Genomic DNA, 27,694 nt, shown 5'->3' with positions numbered 1-27,694 from the left:
TAGGTATGTCCACCCCCCCCTGTTGCAGTTAATATTAGTGTATTTAAATTCCCCATTAAACTTACCCTGCATGTGCATTGTCTCCTGGTAGTCTGCGCTGTCCTGTCCTTGAATCCCTGTGACGATGTCCTCAGGGATGACGGCTGCGACCATCTCCTCCATGTGGTCCAGGGCTCCTGTGGTGCTGGACTCCCACCTCCAGTCTGCAGTGCTGCCTTCCTGTTCCTGGCCATCTTTTCCTTGGTCCTGCGCTTGCAGTCATGCCAGCGTTTCTTGCACTCGATGACTGTTCTGCGTACTTCTGCCACACTGTTGATCTTGTCAACAATTTGTTGCCATATTGCCTCTCTCCTACTGATTGGCAACTTTGCGGTGACAAGCAGTTGGTGCTGGTGTTCCGTCACCTCTTTCACTAGAATTTCCTGTTCCTCTGCACTGAAACACTTTCTTTTCTTCTTCTCCCTGTCCTGTGTCTTGTGTGGGTCCTCCTGGCTGGTTCCTGGTCTGTTGTCATCTTCCTGGGGTCTGTGCAAGCATCTAGGATCCATTTTGGCTCTCCTCTGCACAAATTGCTGTGTTTTGCGTTGAATTTTGGCGCTATTGTGTCAAAAAACGCTGCATATCTGGTTTGCGGTGTTGTAAACTGGCTCACAGTCATTTCCGCCGCTTTAACGTTGTTTTCCTTTACGACGTGACGCAGTGGTTTGAGTAAAAAAATTGACTCACACCTGTGGTTTGTCGTGCGTCAAAGTATACATTTGCACCCGCATGGCGCTAAGAAATGGCGTTAGCCGGCGGTAATATGTTTTCGCAAAATTGCGTCGGCGCAGTTTTGCGTCAAAAAGTATAAACATGGGCCTAAGTATCTGAACCTCAATTTGATGATGCAAAGTGTCCTCTCCACCACATTCCTGGCCCTTTTCTAGGTGTCATTGTACGCCTTCTCGGCATTCATGTGTGGGTTACCATATGTGGTCATGACCCATGGCTGGATCCCGTCACCTTGACCTGCTACAACGGAAGGGGGGGTATAGTGTCAGACTTGCATTTATGTATTTTTCACAAACTGACCTGCCACATATTTGTCCGTGGAGTGGATGATCAGACTTGCATCTGGCACTGTGTGTGTTCCTGTTTGAATTGCAGTATTGTGATGTACTTTCCAGTCACGAGTTGAGCCTCAGGAGCGTGGTGATAGTGGAAATTGTCTGGCATGTCAGTTCACCCATGCGGGATATGTGTGAAGTTTAAGTAAATTATCTCTTAGTGCCATGACATTTGACCTACAAAAAGCCATGTTGTGTACATTTGTACCTATTCTGTGTGCTGCCTGCCATGAGATGTGTGTTGTGGACTGTGTGTTGCATGTGCCCCCAGCCCCTTGGTTAAGGTACTCCTCCCTTACACGCAGAGCTGCTACAGCAATTTCCTGGCTAGCATGCATGTGTATAAGTACAAATCATACAAAGTGCGGAAGAGTAGACGGAGATGTCTTGCCATGTGACAAGTTTACATACACTTGTGGCATAGGACAGGGAATGGGATGATTTCCTGCACTGCCCTGCATCACCAGTAAAGGACAACAATGTGTCTTTCTCCATGAATGTTGGATTTCTGACCTCAACCACTGCACTGGGAGTAGTTCAGCTGCTATATTCCACTCTAAGAACCCTTGTAACATGGGAGGGAGAGGGTGCTTAGCATATTTGATAGTTTCTCTGCAGTGAGGTGCCCCTTCCTACACCTGATCAAATAATGATGGCAAATTCCAATTTGTATGTGTGGTGCACCAAGTTTCATACATGGTACATGTATAAAGAATGAGAGTATCAGATATATAACTTAATGGGACTATGGTGGGGCCACCCCGAGGGTGGCATCCTTTGATGCTGCTACCTCAGGTTTCAAGATTGAAGTAAAGGTGTGACAGTTCCAATATGCAATTTTTTGGGAGATGGCATGCCCAATGCCAAAGTGATTACTGACCACTTCCACACTAGGTAATAGGTGCGAAGGGCCATCTTTTTGATATAGCTTCAGTACACATGTGATGTCTTGACACCACCTATAAACTGCAGAAAGGGTGTTGCTTCACCAGAGCATCATTAATTGTGACAGTCCGGTGGTGCAAGAGACTTGTTCATGTGTCAATAAGGTAAGGGTGAAGTGCATTGAATGTGTGGAGTGCTGCATGTTGCATATATGTTGTTCAATGTCATCTGTGGTTTCCTGTGTGTAGGAAAGTCCTTCTTTTTGCCCTGGTCACCCCCACAATTTTTGGACAGGTACTGGTGTTTACTGACTCTTGGCTGTGCCCTGGGTACTGCTTACCAGTCCCAGGGCCAGTGCTCTGTGTAAAGTGGATATGCAAATTAGGCTAATTACAATTGGCAAAGTTAACCTACCTATAAGTCCCTAGTATATGGTAGGGCATGGAGGTTTAGGGACCCCAGCATAGGTAGTGCACTGCTGAGGTGCCCAGTGTCATTTTAAAGGCAGGCCTGCATTGCTGGCTGCTTTTAAATTGAAGTTACATGAAAATTCGACTTTGGAATTAAAAGTAGTTCCAGAGTCTTAAACTACCTTATTTTTACATGTAAGTCACCCCTAAGGTGTGCACTATGTGCCCCTAGGGCTGGGTGCCATGTAATTATAAGCAGGGACCTTATAAAAATAGTTTTATAAGCCCTGGTGAGGTAAAACAGCCAAATTTGTTTTTCCCTCATTGTAGTTAATGACCTCCATAGGCTAGAATGGGGAGACTTTATTTCAATTTTAAAAGTCCCCTTAAGTGACAGATACAACAAGTATGGTATCAAATTAATTGTTATAATAAATCCCACAACTTCCAGTTGTTGGACTTAATAAAACTTGTTCAGGTAAAGAGTTTTACACTTTACCTGAAAAGTTGCCAACTTCAGCCCTGCATTTGTTTTGCCGCTGTGCTCTGATTGGCCAGCCCCTGGCAGCCTGGCCAGGCTGCATTGATGAGGTGTGAAGTGGCCTGGCTTCACACAAAGAGACGTGCCTGTGGGAGGAGATCTCAGCAGATGGTGAGGCAGGAAGTGGGGAGGGCTGCCAAACTGAGGGCTCAAAGGCAGAGAAGAACATTTGGAGCAACCCAGCAACACCCCCACATCCTGCAAACCCAGACTATTAGGTGGCCCCTTGATTAGATTAGGAGAGGGCAGGAGAGGGGTGTGTTTAGGATTTTAGCCACACCAGTGGGTGGGCTCAGCCAGATGTAACCTCCAAAAATCTGTTTCAGCCATGATGGATTTTTGAGGAATGTTGCTCCCTGGGACTGATTTTTGCCACACTTCCCAGGAGGTGCTCATCACAGGGGGAAGGACCCTGCACCTGATTGGAGAACCAGGACCCCCCCTGTTTTTCACCCAGGAGCAGGGATAAAACTGGCAGATCTGCACCCACACCTCAGATCCCCATCAAATTCCAACAAGGAAGAACCATAGAAGAAGAAGGACTGCCCTGCTGGACCCCTGGCCTGCAACTGGACCCTGCACTCTGAAGGACTGCACCAGCTGCACACTTGGGCTTCACCACAAGAAGGACTTTGCCTGGCTTTAACTGGTTCAAGTAGGGACTCCCTGTTAGCTACAAGTGAAAAATTGCTAACCAGAGTCCCCTGCACCAACTCCTGATAAAATCAACCAGCTGACCACTGTCCAGTGGCTAAAAAGGAGTTTGTAACAGGTGCATTCTGGGAGTTGTAGTCCACACCCCCAAGGATCATCTCAGAGCTTCTGGAACCTTGGGGTGAGCTGTGTACCCCAAAAGAACCTTAAAGGAACATCTGGGAGAAGATCTAGAAGTTTGGAGGACTTTTGAAAAAATGCTCCATGGAGGGACTGACCCGCCGCGGCAACTCCAGCCGGCTTGCCTCAACCACGACCTGGCCTGATTTGCAGGTTCGTCCCGGTGAAGAAAATCTCCCAAAAAGAGACTAAGTCCGAATGTAGAAAGTTGATCGGGACCTCCCAGCCAGCGTATCCGAGGAGGGCTCCAAGATCCAGGTTTGCCCCGGTCAAAGGATTTGAAAAAACAACTAAGTCCGAAGGTAAAAATGTCCACCGAGGGATCCCGGGATGCGTATCCGGAGAAGAGTTCAAGGAGGTCAGATTGGACTGACAGGTTCGTCCTGCTGAAGAAATCTTCAGAGAAAACGACTAAGTGCGAAGGTAAATTCTATGTCAGGACCAGAGGCTCAGATTATGCTGACTCTTCCTTTACTGAACTTTCACAGCAGCCAATCACATATTAATAAACAAAAAACTACATTTCCCAGAAATCACATGTTCATAAGTCACATGCACCAATCACATAGAGTGGCCTGATAGCATAAGAGTTCTGACCCCCAACGTCATATCCTCTTTCTTTGCTGCTTCGCAGCAGATAAGTGCCATTTTCATTTCTTATCGTACATTATTGTTAATTAAATTTTATTTCGCTATTGTTTTCTTAAAAAACAGCGTGGTGATTCCGCACGCTTTAATTTTTGTATTTTGCTTGTTGTGCCCGTGTTTTGTGAAAAACCTTGTGGAGCGGGAGCGCTTCGCGCGCTGCGCGCAGTCTGCTCTCACTTTCAATTGTATTTTGCAGACGCGCGCATTTCACGAGCCGATCCATTCCCCAGGGAGTTTCTCTTCAGATCGGCTTGTGATTCCTGCGCTCTAGGGCAAATAAGTTTTGAAAAGAGTTAGCAAGCTGGAGAAAGTGCATCCCTGACGCCCAGATAGTTATTCTATTTGGGTTGTAAAATAATAATAGGCTCTGACGAGAGTGATTAACAGGCAGCTCCCTCCACTCATTATTAAGAGCCTGTCAGTCATTTTTGATTGCCTGTGAGGGTTTTTTTCACTCCCCCTATATATTTTATTGCTAATATTATTTTGCACTGTACTGTAATATGGCGCAATGGAGCGATCAGGATGCAGAGTTCTTCCCTGAAGATGATGACAATCAACTTGAAGTTAATTTAGTTGAGGCACTCCATTCTAGAGTGCAACAGTCAGTGAATGACGCCTTGGTGAGAGCGTTAGGTCCCTTTTCAGGACAATTGCTGGAATACGCTCACTCTCAAGGCTGGATGCTGGATAAGTCTCCTACTAGGCTTAGTTCCTACAGTTGTTACAATGGATTATGAACTTTAGGGTCCAAGTAATTTTTCTTTATGAATTAGGTGGAGACGCGATCTGGTTCTAAGTTACAACATGTCACAACTGTGAATAGTATTAAGGCTTTAAAGCAGTGCCGTAGAGAAAGCATATATTTAATTTGTATTTTATTGTATTTTGGACAATTTGGATTTTTTGTTCTTTTTTCAATGTTATGTTTCCATTATCTTTTGTGTTTTGTCTCGTATAACACTTTGTCTCTGTCTATTCACTATATATAAGTGTGTGTGTCTTTCCTTGTGAATATGTAAATATTTATATATTTAACTTTGATTATTGTGTTTTCTTGTTGTTGTACATATGTAATAAACATCATTTTTTGTATTTCAGTTATCTTGATTGTTTGGTTGTTTTACATTGAAGATAACAGTGAACATTAGTTGTAGCTCATTCTCTTTTCTTGTACTTAAGTCTCCTACTACCCCTGAAGGGAGCAACCCTCAAGTAGCCTCCAAATCTAAGGCTAAAACTAAGAGTTTGACAAACTTAGATTCCTCTGAGGACATACATGCTGAGGTTTTTGAAAAACTGTGCAAGAAGCGAATTGCTGAACATAATTACAGCACCTTGAATAATTCCTCCACTTCAGGTGACTCCTCTTATCAGGATTCGGATGACCTGATCTCACCAGCCCCCAGTAAAAAGGCGAAGAGGCAGTCCACTTCTCAATTGTTAGATTTCAACCCCTCAGAAATTGTTCATCCTAGATCCTCTAACTGGCTTCCTTCCGCAGAAGTGGCGCAGTACGTACATGATAACCTTAGGAAAGGTTATGATAAGGAAGTTCATACTCGTCTCAAGACAGAATGTCCTAGACCTGATTTAGAAGATAATGTAACCAATACTACGGAGATTGATCCGACTATGGTTACCTTTCTGAAAATATTTTGCCAAAGACCCTAAAAAAAGGTTTAGATAGATCTTGGCGTTCATGTCAGGATAAGCTGCTAGACATGTCGGGCCCTCTGACAAAAAATCTGGAATTGGCGGCAGTTTCAAAAGAATCAGGCATACCAGTAGATACCGATGTCTTACTGGTTTGGGCTCAAAGTGCGTTATCTCAATTAGGTAACACCAACTGCGCTATTTCAGCTGAGCGCAGAAAATCGATTCTCATGCGCATGGATCCTAAACTAGTGGACTTAGCATTATCTGAAGTGGGTCCAGCTGCCGGGGGTCTCCTATTTGGATCTTCTTTTATTTAAGAATGAGCTAAATTTTGTTCCACTTTTTCCACCCTTGACAAAGCACAATTGTCCCTTCAAAAAAGTTTTTAGGCGAGGCCTTTTTGTCAGGGCCAGACGTTATGGTGGACGAATGTCCGGCCGTGGATCTTTTGCAAGTCCCCAAAACTATTACCCAAGGGGACGAGGTAACTGGTCAGGTGATCAATCAGATGTCTCCTTCTACCCCACTCGGTCCAGAGGTGGTAGACCTAGGTTCCGCAGAGGACATCGCAGAGGCCAACAAGGAGCGATCCAGGATGCCTCCTACGCTGGTAAGGCTCATTCACCCTTCTCAGGTTATTCTTGGGGGAAGAGTGGGTCTGTGTGGGGAGAGTTGGAGAAATATTTCTGGGGATCCTTGGGTTCTTCAGACGGTTTCAGGTTTTCATCTGGAGTTTATCAGCACTCCATGTCAGTTGACCCCTCCTCTTCAAATGAATTTTTCCCTAGAAAATCAGAGTTTTATAGATGCAGAAGTGCAAGCGCTATTAGACAAAGGAGCAGTAGTTTTTTCAACCCCTCACCCAGCTGGATTTTGAAATCCCATTTTTGTCGTGGACAAAAAAGGGGGAGGTCATCTTCTGGTTCTGAATTTGAAAGACTTCAATTCTTGGATTGTGTTCAGACACTTCAAGATGGAGGGGATTCACATGCTAGATAAGAGATATCTTACTAGAAGGAGACTGGATGGTAAGATTAGATCTAAAAGGCGCTTACCTATCGATTCCAATTTTTCCCCCACACAGGAGATTCCTCCAGTTCCAATGGAAGACTCAGGGGGTCATTACGACCCTGGCGGTTGACAGAGAAGTGGCGGTTTTACCGCCAACAGGCTGGCGGTAAAAAAAATTGAATTATGACCATGGCGGTTACCGCCACTTCTCCGATCAGACCGCCATGGCGGAGACGACCGCTGGGCTGGAGACTTGGGTCTCCAGCCCGGCGGCCGTCACAAGACTGCCAGCAGTATCACGACGTGGCTTACCGCCATGGATTTCATTGGTTTGGAACCGCCATGAAATCCATGGCAGTAAGCACTATCAGTGCCAGGGAATTCCTTCCCTGGCACTGATAGGGGTCTCTGCCACCCCCCACCCCCTCCCCTGAGTCTGTCCCCGACACCCCCCACCCCCTCCCCCGACACCCCCGCCTCCGAGTCCGTCCCCGACACCCCCCACCCACCTGCCACCCCCCATAGGTGGCAGGACCCCCCTCCCCACACCTAACCACGACATCACAACACAGACACACACCCGACACGCATGCAGGCACCACCAACACACATTCCCGCGCACACACGAAAAAACATGCCAACAGACACACACAGTCATACACGCACACCCTCATTCAGACATACACGCACTCATACAGACATACATACAGACAGACACACAAACATTTCCATTCACACTACACCCCTGCATGCATACACGCACTCACACACCCCCTCTACATACTCACACGCATACCCCCATGCACCCACATATCACACAACGCCCCCCCACCCCCCTCCCCTAACGGACGATCAACTTACCTTGTCCGTTGATCTTCCGGGAGGGGACGGGATCCATGGGGGCTGCTCTGCCACCACCACACCGTCAACAGAACACCGCCATGCCGAATCACAGAACGTGATTTGGTGGGCGGTGTTCTGTTGACATGGCGGTGGAGGTGGAGCAACCTCCACTTCCCCGCCACCCGCCAGTATGGCTGCTGGCAGCTCTCTGTCCGGAAAAGGACAGAGGGCTGCCAGCAGTCATAATAAGCCAAGCGGAAAACCACCACCACTGGCGGTCTTCAGCACGGCGGTCCCTCGGCGGTCTTGTCAAAAGACCACCGAGGTCAAAATGACCCCCTCAATGTTTGGAGTTTACAGCTCTCCCATTCGGCCTATCCTCAGCACCGTGGTGCTTCACGAAATTGTTGAGACCGGTAGTGTAGAATTTGAGAACCAAAGGGGTTCGCTTGATTATTTACCTGGACGACATCTTACTGATGGCCCAGGACCCAACAACTTTACAGACTCATTTGAATTGGACAATCAATCTATTAAAGGAATTGGGTTTCCTTATCAATGCGCAGAAGTCATTGTTGAATCCAACTCAAGTGATAGAGTTTCTGGGCTTCAAGATCGATTCTCTCCAAGCTCAGTTGATTCTTATCTCGTTAAAGATTCACAACATAAAGAGGGAGTTAAGGTCAGCCCTATCCAGTCCGACTATTTCTTTAAGAACCATTGCCCGATTGGTGGGCCTGTTAGCATCATCCATTCAGGCAATTTTCCCTGCTCCACTTCACTATCGAGCTTTGCAAAGATTGAAAATCAAATGTCTGAGGCAAGGTTGGAGTTACTCAACCTTGATCTCGTTGTCCACGGAGGTCAGGGAAGAGATTCAGTGGTGGCTTCATCACATGGAAGCTTGGAATGGCAGGGCCATATTCGGGTCCCATCCGGAGGTGGTGATAGAATCAGACGCCAGTCAATGGGGATGGGGAGCCCATTGCGGGTCTGAGTTGACCGGGGGCCGCTGGTCATTGACAGAGCAATCACTTCACATCAATTGTTTGGAACTCCTTGCGGGCTCGTTTGCGATAAGTAGCTTATCCCCCCTCAAGACAGATTGTTGTATTCTGCTAAGGATGGACAATAACTCAGCAGTGAGATATGTCAACAAGTTAGGGGGAACAAAATCCAGAGTTCTAGCGGAAATAGCCAAGGAGTTCTGGCATTATTGCTTGAGAGATTCTGAGGTTCTTCAGCTGGAGGCCGGACCCTCTGGCCTCAGCTACGGATGCATTTCTACAGGACTAGTCCCCTTTTCGGGGCTATGCCATCCCACCGTTTCTAGTGATTCTCAGGGTTCTGCCCCAGGTTCGGAGACAGAAGTCAGACTTAGTCCTGGTGACACCTGTTTGGAGATCTCAACGCTGGTTCCCTATTGCACTCCAGTTAGCCTGTGCTCCTCCGTTACTCATCCTTCCTTGCCAGGATCTAATGTTGAGTCTGGAGGGCCATCAACATCCTCTGAGCTCATCAAGGAATCTTACGTTGATGGCATGGATGGTTTCAGGACAAATTGGAAAACCCCAGGCATTTCGCAACAAGCTGAAAACTTTATCGAACAAGCCTGGGCTTCTGGCACCCACAAGAGATATGCTTCTGCTTGGCGCAGATGGACTAGTTGGTGTAATGGAAGGAATATCAATCCCTTGGAATCAAGTGTTGATTTGATAATTAATTTTCTAGCTGAATTAGCCACCTCAGGTCTAGCCTATAGGACGGTTAATAATTTTAGATCGGCTATTTCAGCCGGATATAAACCTATTGATGGTAAACCAGTGGGAGAACATCCACTTGTTTGCAAGTTATTGAGAGGTATTCGATTTTCTAATCCACCTCAGGCCAAATATAACACTTTATGGGATGTGAACGTCCTATTAAAATTAATAGATTCCTGGCCTAGTAATAAGTTTTTATCACATAAACAGTTATCAGCGAAGTTGACTATGTTACTTTGTTTGATTTCCTGTAAATGATTTTCGGATGTCAAGGCCTTGGATTTGTCTGGCAGAGCCAAAACTAATTGCAGGTCATTAACCTATCCTTAGTACCCGGATAACTCAAAATTATGTGTAGGACAATGTTTGAAGGATTATGAGTCGGCCCCTGAGGAGTTCAGGCAGAACATGAATGGCCAGCTATTAATTTATTTACAGAAAGCTTTTAAACCAGTTGCTTCCGCCACTCTCTCGCGATGGGTTAAGTGGCTAATGAGTGAAGCAGGGAATAATACAGACCAGTTTGGAGCTCATTCTGTGAGAGGAGCTATGGCTTCCAAATCATTTGGTTTAGGCTCTAGTTTGCAGGATATTTTGAAGACAGCTGATTGGTCTTCTGAGTGTACTTTTCGTAAGTTTTATTTGAAACCTGTCATTGATGTTGCCTCTATTGTTATTAATCAGCCTTGAACTAGCATAATCTAAGCCTCTGGTCCTGACATAGAATACAATTCTAGCTTAGGCGTCAAGAATTTTCAATTCTATTAAGGACACGGAGGCGAGGATTATCCCACCCGTTATGGATATTAGAGGTTATATTCAAACGTATATTTTACTAAATGATTTTATGCCCTCCCTATATTTTCGTTAGAAAAATGTTTAAAGAGTTTATTGTAGAAAGATATGACAATGGGAGGTATTATTATTTATTCTTGTTTCTTCTAGGATCTGAACAGAAGAATTCTTGAGTTCTTTTCAATATATCGGTGGAGAAGACGATTTTGTTTCCATCTCATTGTAGGATGTTTGGTTTGGCTCGTTGCCTGAGTGGAATTGATCCATCTATCTCTGAAGTTTGAGAGAAGTTGCGGTTTCTACGTATTCAGAGAAAGTTTGTTCTATTGTTGCAGGATTATCTGTTGGACAAAGAAAGAGGATATGACGTTGGGGGTCAGAGCTCTTATGCTATCAGGTCACTCTATGTGATTGGTGCATGTGACTTATGAACATGTGATTTCTGGGAAATGTCATTTTTTGTTCATTAATATGTGATTGGCTGCTGTGAAAGTTCAGTAAAGGAAGAGTCAGCATAATCCTCGCCTCCGTGTCCTTCATAGAATTGAAAATTCTTGACGCATAAGCTCGAAATTTTTATACTTTTGACCGAGGCCTCCCGTGGGCTGTAGCCGAGCCGGGCTACATCACAGTCGGCATTAAACTTCGACTTTGCCCCGGTCGAGGTGCGACCAGATGACCAGATTGGCGCTTTTGTTTCTATCCGCTAGAAAACAATAATTCTTTAAAAATTCATATCTCCAGTTCCCCTTTTCTGATTTTATTCATTTTTGTGTCATTTTAAAGATAAAAATATAATCTATTGATATAAATTGGTTTGGGATTTTTAAACTGTTTCCTGTGTTTTATTTAATTACTGTTTTGTGATATTTGAATGCTTTACACTCTGTCTCCTAGGTTAAGCCTTGTCGCTCGTTGCCAAGCTACCAAGGGTTGAGCTGGGTTTAATTTATTGAGACCTAACTGGACCTAAGTGGAGGTTAGTGGCCTATTGCTAAGTGTAGGTACCTACCTGCCCTTGCCAATAACCCATTTTCCAACATTTTTGGTGTACAGTGGTGGGATCCTGTACTTGTGTTCAGAATCACATTACAGTTTAAATAAAACAAATAAAAAATCCTTTAAATTGTCCTAGTGCAAAAATTGAGGAAGAAGCAGGGGAGGATGCTAGCTCCAACCACTCAGGGGAGGGAGGGCATCTGAGCCTAAGTGAGGAGGAGGAAGACAGTTCCTCACTGCACACAGTTACTAGGGTCATACCCAAAGCTAGTTGGGGGAAGGGGGTCCCTTCAGGAGGAGAGAACCTGTCCCTCAGGGAAAGACAGCTTGAGGCCCAGCTAGCATTTATAGCTTTGGAAGCCAAGACTCTGGCCCTAGAAGAGAAAAAGTGGGCAAGGGAAGAGAAAAGAGATGGTGTCAGCGACAGAGAAGCTGAGGTGTCCATGGGTAGGGGGTTTTGTCCCAGATTACCCAAGGGGGTGGTTCCTGCCTATGTAGAGGGGGATGACATAGATAAGTGGCTGGGGGCCTTTGAGAGGGCCCTCCAGATGAGGAGAGTCAAGCCTCAGTACTGGGGTTCACTTCTTTGGGATTTGGTCCCCAACTCTGGAAGGGATAGGCTCCTAACCTTGAGGGGGGAGGAAACAGATTCATACTCCAGTATGAAGAGATGCTTGGTTAAAAAGTTTGGTCTGACCCCAGAGTAGTATAGGCTCAAGGTTAGGGACACCCAAAAGACAAGCACCCAGTCCTGGGTGGACTTTGTGGACATCTCAGTTAAAGCACTAGAGGGCTGGATACAGGGCAACAAGGTAAGTACCTTTGAGGGGCTGTACAATTTGATTATGAGGGAGCACCTTCTAACCAATTGTGTCCAAGAGAAGCTCCGCCAGTATCTAGTTGACTCCAAGTTGACCAACCCCGGAGAGCTGGGGGAGGCAGCAGATGACTGGTTAAGAACTAGGATTAAGTAGAAACCCCAAGGGGGTGATCAGAAAAAGGGAGGACATGGTTCTTGGCAGGGGAAGAACCAAGGGAAAGATGATAAAAAGCCCAAGGAGTCCTCACAAGAGTCCCCAAAAACTTCTCAGGGTGGGGGAGCTCCGAGCCATTCCACTTCTAAGGAGAAAGGGCCTAAAGTCAATGGGACTGAGGTGGAAGCTCTGAGAGATACAGGAACCAGTGTGACAATGGTCACAAAGAAGCTGGTTTCTCCAGAACAGGTCTTACCTGGTGTCTTCCACCAAGTGACTTATGCAGATAGCAGAACCCAACTCCATCCCATGGCCATTGTGAGCCTGGAATGGGGAGGTGTGACTGACCCTAAGAAGGTAGCTATAGCTCTTGCCCTCCGAGTAGAGTGTCTGCTGGGAATTGATCTTAAAGCATCTGAATGGTCATAGGTGGAGAGAAGGGTCCATGCGCAGATGCTGGACCTCCCTGAACGGGTGTGTGCTGTGACTAGGTCACGGGCAGCACAACAGGGAAGTGCTGGACAGTTGAACCCTGGAACAATGGGCCAAGCCTCCAAGAAGAAGAGAAAGGGCCCTGAGTCTGGCTTGCCAGCCCCCACAAGTACAGAGGACCAGGAGGAATCCAAACCTGAGGGGGAGGATCTGACCTCTGAGGGAGGGCCACTTCCCCTGCAAGCTCTGCCTGACTTGGCAGAACTGCAAGGGGCAGGTGGGCCCAACAGAGGAGAAGAGTTGTGCCAGGGACAAAGAGAGTGTCCCATTCTTGAGGGCCTAAGGCAGACTGCTGCCAGGCAAGAACAAGGGGATACCAGTGGGACCCACAAGGTTTACTGGGAGGATGGAGTTCTCTACACCAAGGCAAGGGACCCCAAACCAGGGGCAACCAGGAGAGTAGTGGTCCCCCAGAAGTGTAGAGAATTCCTCCCTAGTTTAAGCCATGATATTCCCTTAGCTGGACATTTGGGACAGACCAAGACCTGGAACAGGCTGGTCAACCATTTGTATTGGCCCCAAATGTCAGAAAAAGTCAAGGAGTTTTGCAGATCCTGTGTTACCTGACAAGCCAGTGGCAAGGCAGGGGTCAAGCCAAAGGCTTCCTTGATACCACTGCCAGTGGTTGGGACTCCCTTTGAGAGGGTGGGGATTGACATTGTTGGTCCCCTAGACCCACCAACTGCCTCAGGCAACAGGTACATTTTGGTGGTTGAGGACCATGCCACCAGGTACCCTGAGGAAATACCTCTCTGGACAGTCACTGCTCCCACAGTGGCCAGGGCCCTACTTAGTGTGTTCACCAGAGTGGGGTTCCCAAAGGAGGTGGTCTCAGATAGGGGCACACATTTTATGTCTGCCTATCTGAAAGTCATGTGGGATGAGTGTGGCGTCACTTATAAGTTCACTTCCCCCTAACATCCACAGACCAATGGTCTGGTGGAGCAATTTAATAAGACCCTGAAGGGCATGATCATGGGTTGATCTGACAAACTCAGGAGGAGATGGGATGTTCTCCTCCCATGCCTGCTGTTTTCCTACAGAGAGGTGCCACAGAAGGGGGTTGGATTCAGCCCCTTTGGTTGAAACCCCACCACGACAGGGCAGACATGACCATGCTGATGATCAGTGATGAAGGGAAGGAGGAGAAGAGTGAACCTATGCCAGACCTCCTGCCCTCAAATGAACAAGATGGGTCAGTGGAGGGAGTGGTACTCTCTCCCAAGTTGACAGGCTAGCAACAAAAAGACTGCAGACAAGTTTTGGAACAGTTTACTAGGTTGTTCTCCCTGACCCCTGGGCTCACCAATTGGTGTGTCCATGACATTGACACTGGTGACAGCTTACCTGTCAAAAACAAGGTGTACACGCTGTCTGACCAGGTCAGGGCCAACATCAAAGCTGAAGTGGCTAAGATGTTGGAGCTCAAGGTAATTGAGCCCTCTGACAGTCCTTGGTCCAGTCCAGTGGTACTGATGCCCAAACCTAATCCCCAAGGTGGGAAAAAGGAATTGAGATTTTGTGTGGACTACAGAGGTCTAAATGCAGTCACTAGGCCTGATGCTCACCCCATACCAAGAGCTGATGAGCTCATTGATAGGTTGGGGGCTGCCAAATTCTTGAGCACGTTTGATCTGACCTCAGGATACTGGCAGATTGCCTTAAGTCCAGCAGCTAAGGAGAGGTCAGCATTTTCCACACCAGAGGGCCACTTTCAGTTCAAGGTGATGCCCTTTGGCCTGAAAACCTTTCCTGCCACCTTCCAACGGTTGGTGAATAGAGTCCGGTCTGGGTTGGAATCTTCCAGTGCAGCTTATCTGGATGATATAGCTGTATTTAGTTCCACCTGGGAGGACTACCTGGTCCACCTGAAGGAAGTGATTCAGGCCCTGCTTCAATCAGGCCTGACTATCAAGGCAAGCAAGTGCCAGATAGGGAAAAGCTCAGTTGTGTACCTGGGCCACCTTGTTGGCAGAGGCCATGTAAAACCTCTCCAGCCCAAGATCCAGACTATCCTGGATTGGGAGGCTCCTAAAACCCAGACTCAGGTCAGGGCCTTTCTTAGCCTGATTTGGTACTACAGGAGGTTTGTTCAGAATTATAGGACCATAGTGGCCCCTCTGACTGAGCTTACCTCCAAGAAACAGCCCAAGAAGGTAATTTAGACCCCAGAGTGTCAGAAAGCTTTTGACACCCTAAAACAGGCTATGTGTTCAGCACCAGTGTTACTGGCCCCTGACTATAGCAAGGAGTTTATAGTGCAAACAGATGCTTCAGAGGAAGGGATCGGGGCAGTGTTAGCACAAGTTAATGAAGAGGTCCAAGATCAACCAGTTGCCTTCATCAGCAGGCAATTACTCCCCAGAGAGAAAAGATGGAGTGCCAGTGAGAGGGATGCCTTTACTGTGGTCTGGTCCCTGAAGAAGTTGAGGCCGTACTTGTTTGGCACTCACTTTCGTGTACAAACTGACCACAGACCTCTCAGATGGTTGATGCAAATGAGGGGGAAGAACCAAAAACTGTTAAGGTGGTCCATTTCCCTACAGGGAATGGACTTCACAGTGGAGCACAGACCTGGGACTGCCCATGCCAATGCAGATGGCGTTTCCAGGTTTTTCCACTTAGCTGATGAGGACTACCAGGGTGTAGGTTAGTACTTATCACCTTTCATCTGGGGGGGGGGGGGCAGTGTAGGAAAGTCCTCCTTTTTGCCCTGGTCACCCCCACACATTTTGGACAGGTACTGGTGGTTACTGACTCTTGGCTGTGCCCTGGGTACTGCTTACCAGTCCCAGGGCCAGTGCTCTATGTAAAGTGGATATGCAAATTAGGCTAATTATACTTGGCAAAGTTATCCTACCTATAAGTCCCTAGTATATGGTATGGCATGGAGGTTTAGGGACCCCAGCATAGGTAGTGCCCCCATAGGTGCACTGCTGAGGTGCCCAGTGTCATTTTAAAGGCAGGCCTGCCTTGCTGGCTGCTTTTAAATTAAAGTTACATGCAAATTCGACTTTGGAATTAAAAGTAGTTCCAAAGTCTTAAACTACCTCATTTTTACATATAAGTCACCCCTAAGGTGTGCCCTATGTGCCCATAGGGCTGGGTGTCATGCAATTATAAGCAGGGACATTATAAAAATAGTTTTATAAGCGCTGGTGAGGTAAACCAGCCCAATTCGTTTTTCCTTTATTGTAGTGAATGGCCTCCATAGGCTAGAATGGGGAGACTTTATTTTAATTTTAAAAGTCCCCTTAAGTGACAGATACAATGAGTTTGGTATCAACGTAATTGTTATAATAAATCCCACAACTTCCAGTTGTTGGATTTAATATAACTTGTTCAGGTAAAGAGTTTTAAACTTTACCTGAAAAGTTGCCAACTTCAGCCCTGCATTGTTTTTGCCACTGTGCTCTGATTGGCCAACCTCTGGTCGATTAGGTGTGAAGTGGCCTGGCTTCACACAAAGAGATGTGCCTGTGGGTGGAGATCTCCCCTCAGCAGATGGTGAGGCAGGAAGGGGGAGGGCTGCCAAACTGGTCTTCAAAGGCAGATAAGGACATTTGGAGCAACCCAGCAACACCCCCACACCCTGCAGACCCAGACAATTAGTTGCCCCCTTGATTAGATTAGCAGAGGGCAGGAAAGGGGTGTGTTTAGGATTTTAGCCACACCAGTGGGTGGGCTCAGCCAGATGTAACCTCCAAAAATCAGTTTCAGCCATGATGGATTTTTTAGGAATGTTGCTCCCTGGGATTGATTTTGCCACACTTCCCAGGAGGTGGTCATCACAGGGGGAAGGACCCTGCACCTGATTGGAGAACCAGGGACCCCCTGTTTTTCAGCCAGGAGCAGGGATAAAACTGGCAACACTGTGCATTTGTGTGGAGTGTAGTGCATACACTGTTTGTCCCAGATGTTTAGTATTTTATATGTATGATGTTGTTTATGCTCGCTTAGCTTACCTACAAGCAGCCCATTGCCATATTGTCCATCCTGGAAACGTTGGTTGATTAATGATTGTCGGAGGATGAATGAATCATGGACGCTGCCTGGATATTTTGCAAGAAGGTTTGTGAATATCCTGCGATGGCCTGCACATTAATTTTGAAAGTGTATTTCCTGTTCCTGAAGAACTGTTCCATTGCAGCAGGAGGAACAAGTTGGGCATGTGTGCAGTCCATTGCACCAAGCACATGTGGGAACCCAGGAATCTAGTAAAATTCTTGGGCCTTATTTATACTTTTTGGTGCAAAACTGCACTAAGGCAGTTTTGCCCCAAAAGTTTTGCACCGGCTTGTAACTTTCCTTAGCACCAGCTGGGCACCATATTTATGGAATGGTGCAAGCCGGTGCACAGGGTAGGCTAGCTTAAAATAAAATTACGTTAGGCAGTTTTGAGTCAAAATAAATGATTCTGACCAGATTAACAACATTTTTTGACGCTAAGGGGCATAGTTATACTCTGTTTGCACTGAATTAGCGTAATTTTTTTTTCTCTAATTCAGTGCAAAACTAACTCCATATTTATACTTTGGTGCTAGACCCGTCTAGCACTAAATTTATGGAGTTAAAGTCATATTTTGGAAGTGGAAACCTACCTTGCCTTAATGAGATGCAAGATAGGCGTTCCCGTGCAAAAAAATGACTCTATGGCCTTAACACCATATTTATACTCTCATCTAAAAATGGTGCAAGGGAGGGATGAGCGGTCAAAAAATGGGGCAAAGCTTGCTTTGCCCCATTTTTTAAGACCTGGGTCAGGGCAGGTGTTAGGGGACCTGTGGCCCTATTTCCATGGTGGAACACCATGGAATAAGACTAGAGGTGCCCTCCCTAGGCCCTAGGGGCACCCCCACCCACACTAGAGGGATTGCGAGGATGGGGGACCCCATCCCAGGTAAGTACAGGTAAGTGCATTTTATTTTTGAAAGTGCCATAGCGGGCCCTGAAATGGGCCCCCATACATGGCACCGGGTGCAATGGTCATGCCCAGGGGACCCGTGTCCTCTATGCTGGCCACTGGGGTGGTGGGCATGACTCCTGCCTTTTCTAAGGCAGGAGTCATGTGGCATGGTAGGTTTAGCACCATAAAATGATGCTAATCTGGTTAGAGACATTTTTTTTTACTCTAACCTGCCTAAAGCCATTTTTTGGTGCTAAACCCTCTTCTTCTATACTGCCAGCCCCACCGACTAAAGTCATTTTTTAAAACTCTAGCCTAACCTTTACACCGGCTTGCACCATTCCATAAATATGGTGCCCGGCTGGTGCACAGAAATGGTGCAAGCCGGTGCTAAACTTTTTGGTGCAAAACTGAGTTAGTGCAGTTTTGCAGCAAAAAGTATAAATAAGGGCCAATATTTTGTAAGTTTGCGCCACTTTTGTGTCATAAAATGACGTTAATGCGGTGCAAAAAAAGTTTAAATCAGGGCCTTGGTGCTAGATGGGTCTAGCAGCAAAGTATAAATATGGAGTTAGTTTTGCACCGAATTAGAGTAAAAAAAAATGACACTATTTCGGTGCAAACAGAGTATAAATATGCCCCTAAATATGGCGTTAAGGCCATAGAGTAATTTTTTGCACGGGAACGCCTACCTTGCATCTCATTAAGGCAAAGTAGGTCTCCACTTTCAAAAAATGACTTTAACTCCATAAATTTGGTGCTAGAGGAGTCTAGCACCAAAGTATAAATATGGAGTTAGTTTTGCACCGAATTAGAGTAAAAAAAAATGACACTAATTCGGTGCAAACAGAGTATTAATATGCCCCCTTGTTTGGTGTCCGGCTGCAGTTGCTGGGGGTTGGGGAACAGGATGTGGCACAGAGTCAGGAGGATGATGGCCTCCGGTACAATAGGAAGTAAGGCAGAATAGGATGGTTGGGAGATCCCACCCACTTGTGCTGCAGTGGTCTAGAATGAGCCGGAGGCCAGCATGTGGAGCAGAGTTAGGAGCTTGGTCATGTGTGGTATGGTTGGCGGACTTTGCACTCTATTGTGATGTCTGGAGCAATGTGGTGGAGCAGGCATACATTGAACTCCCACTTGTGATGGTAGAGTCTTATGACGTCTTAGTCCCTGAGGCCAAGGATGGATGTGCGTTGATGGAATATTATCTCCCTCCAGCGGCACTGCCTTTGTGGCTGCTGTTGAGGGTGCTGGACTAGTGCTGGTGGCACTTGGCATCATCGCTGTCATTGTCTCCAGGTGCCGAGGTGTAGCAATAACAGGTCTATGTTGTCCAGTTGGTTGCCAGAGTTCCTTCTGTTGGTTTTCCTTCAATACATGTGTCTGCATCATTTTAACTCCTGGTCTAACCAGGTATTGTAATTTTGATGAGAACCAGAGTTGGCATAATTTTTTGTATAGGGTTTTAGGTGTGCATCATTTTTCCAATGGGACAGAAATATGGCGCTAGCGTACTAGCGTAATTTTTTACGAAGGAACGCCTACTTTGCATATCATTGTCAATAAATAATGCAAGGTTTGGCTGCGCTCCTAGAAAATGAGGCTAACTCCAGAAAAGCACTTTATAACTATGGGGTTGGGTTACTGACGCTTTTCCCTAAAAAAATGTTGCAAATGCAGCTCTAACCTTTCATAAATATGGGCCCAAATGCTGTAGAGCAGTGGTGCACCTTAGGCGGGGGGATGGATGTGGATGGATAGATGGACTCAGGCAATATGCAGAATTAAATACATTGAAATAAAAAATAAAAAAATATAAAAAACAACTAGAAAAATGTTAACTAAAAAAAAACAATTTTAAATTTAAAATAAAAATAAAAAATACAATAAAAAGTGTAATACATTTTAAATTAAAAAACAATAGAATACAAATAAAATAAAACTTTAATTTAAAATTAAGTTAAAAAATAAAATATAAACTTAAACAAATGATCAATGATTAATAATGTTTGTATGTAAACCTATGGCAAAGGCACGATGGCTGGATGCACAAAATGGCTGCCAGCCACATGGTATTACAACAACAAGTAGCAAGGAGTCATGGCCAACAAAGAACACATGCAAACCTACGGCAAAGGGACACTGACTGGATGGAGAAAATGGCTGCCAGCCACATGGTCAAACAAAAACAACATGGAGCAAGGAGGCATGGGGAACAAAGAAGAACCAATGAAGCCCGTGGCAAAGACACACTGGCTGGATGCACAAAAAGGCTGCCAGCCATTTGGTAAAACAACCGGGAGCAAGGAGGCATGACAAACAAAAAACATATGCAAGCCTTGGGCAAAAGAACACTGGATGAATGGACAAAATGGCCGTCATCTACATTGTCAAACAACACCAACAAGGGGCAAGAAGGCATGGGGAAACAAAGAAAGAACACATGCAAGCCTATTGCAAAGGAACACTGGCCGCATACTCAAAATGGCCACCAGCCACATGGTCAAACAACAGCAGCAAGGAGTGGCATGAGGCATGGGGAGCAAAGAAAGAACACATGCAAGCCTATAGCAAAGGAACACTGGCTTCATGCCCCAGATGGTTGCCAACCACATGGTCAAACAACAACAACAACAAAGAGCAAGAAGAACAAAGAAAAACACATTCAAGTCTATGGCAAAGACACACTGGTTAGAACCAGAAAATGGCCAGCCAGATGGTCAAACAACAACTGACAACAAGAAGGCACGTAGAACAATGAACAGATGGAAGCCTATGGACAAAGACTCCACAAAGTGTCCCCTGGCCACACAGCATGAAGTACAAAGACAAATGGTGGACAATGACACGCACACACACACACACACACGTGTTACCATCCTTGTGTGGGCTATGGGCAAACATTTTTGCAATCACAAATGGCCCAACGATTGCAAAAATACATTTTGTAACTACCGAATCAAAAATTAGATTTGCGACTACATGCCGATTCAGTATTAGGAAGGGGCATTTCAAGGGAGTCCCTTCCCAATACCAAATCGCAGAGGTATATATGATTGTTTTTTGACTGTGAATGCAGTCAAAAACAATCGCAGTTTCAAATTGGTGGTAACCCATTCTCAAAGGGGAAGGGATCCGTAAGGGCCCCTTCCCCTTTGTGAATACGTGCAAAAACATTTTTTAGGAGCAACCAATAATCCCATGGACCACTGCCTACTCTTAAAAAATGAAAAGAAAACTTTTCAATGTTCTTTTTTAAAAGTATCCTGTTTTCCTTTAAGGAACACGGGCTTCATTAAAAAAAAAAAGATTGTTTTATTGAAAAGCCATCACAGACAGGGTGGTCTGCGAAGCCCAGCAGGCCACATCCCTGTGATTGTAGCCATTCGCAATGGGTCACAAATTATGACCTACCACATTTATATTAATGAGCTATGTCCATTTGCGAGCCCTTGCGAAACGCTATATGAAACTCCTACTTTCATACATTGCAATGGTGATTACTTAATTGAAATTCGTGAAATATCTCAATTTGGTAATCGTTTTTGTAAAGATGATACATCTGGCCCTATGTGTGGACACTTGCCTTGTGCAGACTAACCTTTCCTAAAGTTTTAACAATGTACCAAAAACAGAAAAATATTAAGTAAAAAGAAATCATAACACAGTATCCGGCTTCAAATGTGAAAATATGTTGTTATTTCATTGCGTCCACAGAACCATCTTTGTAGGGACTTGAAAGTGTGTTGCCATCCTTGTGGGGACTTATGCAATAATTATCACTTGTTTTGGAATACAGTCATGGGCGCATGTTTAAATGTTTATTTTATCAGTAGTTTACACAAAATAGCATCATACATGATTCTTACTTTAATGGCTTCGTGTATGCTAAGGGTACAGATTAGACGGACTATATTAATAATACATCAGAAAATATCATTAATCAGGATTTCAGTTGGGAAATTACAACTCTGGGTACTTTTTTCTTAATACTCAAAATCATAGGAGATAAGGGACAAACATATGGATAAATTAAATAATTAAATCAAACAATGTGGCCAAGTGTTTAAGTCCTCACTGAAATGTTGTGCGAATGTGATATTACTAAAGTCCTCACAATTGTAGTGTGTTAGTATAGTATTGTTCAAGTCACCATCACAATAGTGTATGGTTTTTGGGATGTTAAAGTACCATCAGAGATAGTGTATGGTAAGTGGGATGTTCAAATCCCCACAAAGATAGTGTGTGGAGATAATGTTCAAGTCTCCATAGATGTAGTATGTGAAGATAATGGTGCTCAAGTCCCCACAGAAATAGTTTATGATTATAGGCATATTCAAGCTTTCCCTCTGTGTGATTATAGTGTTGTGCAAGTCCCTGCTGACACAGTGTGTGGAGATTATCATGGTCTATTCCACACAGTGATAGTATGTAAAGATAATGATATTCAAGTCCTTATGGAGATAATGTGTGATGATAGTAATGTTCAAGTTCCCACAGAGATACTATGTGGTTACTGGTCTTTTCAAGATCAGAAATGGTATGTGAAGGTAAGCATGTTCAATTTCCCACATAAAGTGTCACAATAATGTTCAAGAATCCACACAGATAGTGTGTGAAGATAATAATGTTCAAGTCCTCAAGATATAGTGTGTGATGGCACAAATGTTCATGTCCCCACTGATATAGTGTGTGATTGCACAAATGTTCAAGTCCCCTCAGATATAGTGCATTGCTACTGGGACATTTAAGTCCCTACATAGATACTGTGTGATTATAGGAATTGTCATGCCTCCACATTGTGTGTGATTATAGTTGTGTCGCGTAGGCTCTCATTATTCTAATGAGACTACTGGATTTTGTGCCGCAGAGTCGTCCGCGGTGTGGGAGACTGAGTCTAACCCATTGCGGGTGACACCTGTCACTCTAATCCAGGTTTTGCTCTGGCTAACTAGCAGTGCCTCATCTCTGCCAAAGGATAGTGATGATCAGGCAGCCGAGCGCATGACATATTAGGCTTTTCAGGGAAGTCGTGGTCACTCAGGTCTAATCCGGTTCTCTCATTTATAATTCAGTCTCATATATAAACGACAAACAGGGGCAGTATATGTTTCAATAATGAGTTTAATAAAACAACTGCATCTTAAACAGCAAAGCGTGAGCTGCAATAACCAGGACGACACAACATGACAGTATTAAAATTGTGACGAGAAGAGTGAAGCAGAAAAAAACACAATCATATTGTCACTGTGATCGATGGACTATTTCCTAAGTTATAATTTGAGCACAGCATGTTACGCTCTAGTTCTGCCTTTCAGGTTCTCCTGGGAAGAAATCAACCCCCATACCTGAGCAAAGGCCTGTGGTCTGCGTTAGCATCTGTGGCGAAGCATTCCACAAAAAGCATTCCCTGGTTGGAATCTCCCTCTAACGTGTAAGGGACAAGGAAGTGTTTATATAATAACACAGCTGATGTTCTGAGAAAATGTCCCTATGTAAGAATGTGTATTTTCTACGAATGTTGGAGACTAAGCTTCTACCACGTTCACCGGCAATGTACCGAACTGCAGCCTTGAATGAAGCACAGAGTGATCAAGAATGTCTTGTTTGAAAACAGAGAGCTGGCCTAGGCAAAAATAATTAGATAGATGAAAATAAAACAAGACCGTTAAAATGGTTATTGTAATAATAATAATGCGAAGCTGAAGAAAACATACCTAGGTTAAAGGGCACAGCAGCCTAGTGTGCTGAAATAACGTGCATGGAGCTATAACACAACAGTGGTATTCAAGTCCTTACCAACAATGTGTGTGGACATTATCATGGCCAAGCCATACAGTGATAGTGTGTAAAGATGATGATATTTAGATGCCTTCATATGCAGGCTGCCAAGCATGAGCAAGAATTGGTTTCCCTAGCACAATTTTCTAACCTTGGTGTTCACAAACTGTTGCAGTCAAAGCGCTGCCACTTGGGTAGATTTTCTGTGTGATAGGCAGTAAAATCAACTCGAATGGACGTGTGCTCTAGGGCAATGCATGGTGCCATTCGCGTTCATTTTCAGCACTGCTCACGCTACTGGCACTTAATTGCAGTTGATGCTGCATATTTTCTCCCTGTTGATGCAGCTGAATCTTGCAAAGTTTTTCTGTAACCACCCCAGAACATATACGATGATAGTTTGTAAAGATAATAATATTCAACACCCCACAGAAAGAATGTGTGTTTATAGTGAAAGACATGTCCCCACAGAGATAGTGTGTGAGTATTGGGATGTTTAAGTCCCCACAGAGAAAGCGTGTGGTCACTGAGAATTGAAGTCCTCACAGACATACTGTGTGGTTATTGGAATGTTCAAGATCCCATGGAAGTGTATGAAGGTAAGCATGTTCAAATCCACACAAAGAGTGTGAAGATATTGTTCAATTATCCACAAAGATGGTGTATTAAGGTAATGATTATCAAGTCCCCACAGATTTATTGTGTGATTATACCAATGCTTAAGTCCCCACAGAGACATAGGCATGTTCTTGCCTCCATGTAGCGTGAGACTATAGTGGTGTTTGAGTCCCTGCCAATAGAGTATGCGGATATTATCATGGTCAAGTCTATACAGTGATAGTGTGTAAACTTAACAATATTTATGTCTCCACAGAAAAAGTGAGTGATAATATTGAAGCTCAAGTCCCCACAGAAATTGTGTGTGGTTATTGGGAAGTTCAGTTTCCCAAACAGATGATGTGTGAAGGTAGACAAGATCAAGTTCCAACAAAGATACTGTGTGAAGATAATGTTCAAGTATCAACAGAGATAGTGTGTGGTCATTGGATTGTTCAGTATCACACAGAGATGGTATGTGATGGTAAACATGATTAAGTCCCCACATAGATAGTGTATAAAGATTATGTTCAAGTCACCAGACAGATAGTGTGTGATTATAGGCCTGCTCAAGTCTCCACATAGTGTGTAGTTAGAGGAGTATTCGTGTATCTACAGAGATAGTGTTTGATTAACGAGATGTTAAAGTCCCCACAGAAATAGTATGTGGTTACTGGGATGTTGAACACCCCCATTGATATACTGTGTTACAAGCATGTTCATGCCTCCATGTAGTGAGTGATTATAGTGGTGTTCAAGTCCCTACCGACAGATTTTGTGGACATCAGCATGGTCGAATCTATGAAGCGTGGGGAAAATATTAATTTCCACCTTCAGGCATTGGTGGAATTTTGGCCACTCTGCATTACTCTTTAGCACAGATTTGTGGCCAAATTCCACTACTTGCCACATTGCAGATTTTTTCTCCTACAAGGCTCTAGAGTATGTGAGCTGGCAAGTCCGAGTGAGATTTGGCATCCCCAAGCATGATTTCCTAATGTGGGTGGTCACAGCCGTTTGTGAGTTGTCACAGTCAAAGGGCTGCCATTCAAGTAGAATTGCTGCCACTCAAGTAGGTCTTCAACTTGAGCGGCAGCAAAATCAACTCTACCTCCTGCGCGCTACTGTGCAACACATGGTACCATTAGCACTGATCTTCAGGTCTGCTTGTGGTTCTGGTGCTAAAGTGCAGCATGGACAGTGCAAGAGGCATATTTTCAGTCCACTGGCAGAATTCTGTGAAATCTTGTTTTATGTAAATCTGAAGAAGTCTGCTGACTGAAACTCCAGAAGTTCCTCCCACCCCTGTAATCCTTACAATGCTAGCTTGTAAAGATAAATATATTGAGGACCCTACTGATATAGTGTGTGTTTATAATGAAGTTCAATTCCCCACAAATATAGTGTATAGTTATTGGGATGTTTATTGGCCTGATTACGAGTTTGGCGGTCCCAATGCAAGCCAAACTCACGGGGAGGATGCCACCGCCATGGCAGTGGCGTCCCGCCGACCTACTACAAGTTGTGCCTTGAAATAGGGTGTTACCACTGGTCAGACCAGAAGGAACAGTGCAAGGAACATAGGAGAGAAAGGGCTGTCCATCAACTTTGGAATGCGCACTGCCCTTTGGCCCCCTGCACTTGTTTTCTTCACCCTTTTCAGGCTCTATTGTTCACATGGGGAACAGGATCAAGACTAAGGGCCTCATTCTGAGGCTGGCGGGCGGCTGCAGCCGCCCGCCTGGCGGGAACCGCCAAATGGCCGCTCCGCGGTCAAAAGACCGCGGAGGCCATTCTGGTTTTCCCGCTGGGCTGGTGGGCGACCGCCAGAAGGCCGCCCGCCAGCCCAGCGGGAAACCCCTTCCCACGAGGAAGCCGGCTCCGAAAAGAGCCGGCGGAGTGGGAAGGTGCGACGGGTGCAGTTGCACCCGTCGCAAATTTCAGTGTCTGCACAGCAGACACTGAAATTCTTTGTGGGGCCCTCTTACGGGGGCCCCTGCAGTGCCCATGCCGTTGGCATGGGCACTGCAGGGGCCCCCAGGGGCCCCACGACACCCCACACTGCCATCCTGTTCCTGGCGGGCGAACCGCCAGGAACAGGATGGCGGTATGGGGTGTCGGAATTCCCATGGCGGCGCAGCAAGCTGCGCCGCCATGGAGGATTCCGTCGGGCAGCGGAAAACCGGCGGGAGACCGCCGGTTTTCCTCTTCTGACCACGGCCAAAACGCCGCGGTCAGAATGCCCTGCAGGGCACCGCCAGCCTGTTGGCGGTGCTCCCGCCGACCCCCCTAAGTTTATATATGGGTGGGTCTAAACTGGGGTGGCATGGTGGGCAAAAGCACAATGGATTAAACCCAATCTTAGTGACTGGGGGTGAATGTTTACATTATTCAGCATTCCGTTAATCATCTGTTCTTTTTGCTTTTGTCACCTTAAGACAGAAGAGTGTGCCCAGACGTGGGTCCCGTGCTCAATGCGCCACTGGATTTGCAAGGAGTAACTTAAAAATACAGTTCCTTGAAGTTGATAGCTCTGTCTGGGACTATCATGGCCTCATAAGCAACAAATCCAACAGTTCAGGCCAGCTACGGTGTCAAGAAGTCCCACAGACAGTACTTTGGAAATGTAGGCCATCATGATCCTAGCGATGAGATCCGGACTGCTGTGTCGCAGGCATCGGTTCAGGATGTCGGTGCGGGGGTCGTTGGGCCCTTGAAGTCAAACGTGTTGCAGATCGAACTCTGGGCTGATGACAAAGTCAGGATTGCTGGCGTTTATGGGGTTGGGACTGTGGTGCCAAGCCGGATGGTGCAACGTGCGGGCCCACAAGTCATGGTGCAGGCAGCGGCTTAGTGACGCCGTCCTTCAGCATCTGTGAGACCAGGGTTGCTGTGTGAAGAGGGGTGGTGTGAATTGCAGTGTCTCCAGGTAACAGTGCAGGCAGCGGTGTCGTCATTGTTAAAGGACTGTAGTCATAGGCACAAGACGGCAGTGTTGCCCGTGGACGGGCTCAGTGAGGTGCCCATGGGCCAAAGTACAGACAGGGGTGTCTGTTAACAATGCTGAAGTCAATTGCATTGGTGGACTGGAGCTGTGGTGCAGGATGGGATGGTGCTCTGTGTACCTCATGAGTGGTGTCCTCAGGCCACAGTGCAGGCAGCGGCTTCAGGGTCAGCATGAAGCATCATCGTTGGGATGCCAACACTACGGTGTGAGCAAGGCGGTGCAGAGTATTGGGCTGACAGGTCACAGTGCAAGCAGCGGCTTGTGACAGCATCAGGTAGTGGTGTAAGTGAGACCAGGGTTGGGGTGCAACTGGCTCTGTGCAGGGGCATCAGGTCACAGTGTAGATAGCAACATTGTTGACAGCATCACAGTGGTTTTTCTTCTATTGCAGCACAAAACACACAGTCCACAGTGCTGTAGAAAGATGAAGCTGAAGCCCT

This window comes from Pleurodeles waltl, chromosome 2_1, assembly GCF_031143425.1.
Source record: "Pleurodeles waltl isolate 20211129_DDA chromosome 2_1, aPleWal1.hap1.20221129, whole genome shotgun sequence".
Lineage (NCBI taxonomy): Eukaryota > Metazoa > Chordata > Amphibia > Caudata > Salamandridae > Pleurodeles > Pleurodeles waltl.
Note: the sequence above shows the minus strand (reverse complement) of the source record.